Source organism: Channa argus, chromosome 9, assembly GCF_033026475.1.
Source record: "Channa argus isolate prfri chromosome 9, Channa argus male v1.0, whole genome shotgun sequence".
NCBI lineage: Eukaryota > Metazoa > Chordata > Actinopteri > Anabantiformes > Channidae > Channa > Channa argus.
Window position 1 is genome coordinate 16,233,696 of NC_090205.1, and position 1,068 is coordinate 16,234,763.

At 46.3% G+C, this 1,068-nt stretch overlaps 1 protein-coding gene across 6 annotated transcripts in view; it reads right to left on the reverse strand.

The window, feature by feature from the left end:
* The window catches only part of pkp4 (plakophilin 4), a 74,388-nt gene extending 73,414 nt beyond the window's left edge, over positions 1-974 (reverse strand). For all 6 annotated transcript variants that reach the window (XM_067514909.1, XM_067514906.1, XM_067514907.1 and 3 more), the window contains exon 1: positions 834-974. The gene's annotated coding sequence lies outside the window, so the exon portion shown is untranslated. The remainder of the gene's footprint in view (positions 1-833) is intronic.
* Between the last annotated feature and the right edge of the window lie 94 nt (positions 975-1,068).

A 1,068-nucleotide genomic window follows, 5' to 3' on the forward strand; every position in this document is an offset into this window, starting at 1 on the left:
GAGGCTCTTTATTGTTTCTTATTCTTGCCATGATCAGCCATACAATTAAATTTACCAAATGGTTTTAATATCATAGTGGACAGGGGTCAGGATGTATACATTTGGCCAAGATCAACAGGTGTCCGGACACACTGTGCACCACAGATTGCTGCATGGAGCTGCGTAGCCGCAGATAAGACTAAGTGCCCAAGCTGACCCGTTTGCCACAACGTTAACCCTGCCTGGTGGTATTAATGTTGTGGCTGATCCGTGTACACAAAACATGGCAATGAGAGCCACGCGGTTCACGTTAAAAGAAACGCCCTGCTAAAATGTAGATTAGGGTCATTAAATATGGCGTAGTTTGAATGTAACGAGTTAACGGGAGGGTAAAGGTAAGCTTATCGTGTGTGCCTGGATCTCCGCCCCACGGCGACCTCGAATTCCAGTAATTCCCACGCACTATGCTCACCTGCATTTTCCTTCACTTAACAACACACATTCAAGGGGAATAGCAGAGAAAATTGAGCCTAAATAGTTTTTGAACGTTGGCCAGCTAAGTTTCCATTTCAGCGGTTAGGGCAGACACCGAGGACAGTGTCTGGGAGATTCCTCAAAGGTGTGCGTTTTTCTCAAAGGAATCGGTCACAAGAACATGATTAGTGTAGTATTAGATACTCTCCTAAAGAAACTTGTGTTGTGCCACACATACAAAAGATGGCACTTCCTTTCGACACTTTTTGAGTTTAAGTAAGATCCCATACTCTTTTTGCCTTGCGAACCGATGCTTGCGTTTTCCCCACGTTACATCCAATAATTCTGCAGTTTGGGAAGAAGCAGAAAGAAAGAAATACCTTGGGAGGACTGTTGTTTCTCTGGCTGAGCTGCGGCTCGGATCTACATTGGAACGTGTAACTTCATCGATAAAGTCTCGTCGTTTAGTTCCATGCACGAGGAAGAGTAAAACTCGCCTCCATAGCCGAGAAGAAGAAGACGTCCCCGCCGCTGCTCCCTGCTTTCACCAGCAGTCCCAGGCAATGCGAGCGTGGATGACGTCAGTGGGAAAGTGGGAGAGCGTCCAGTACTTCT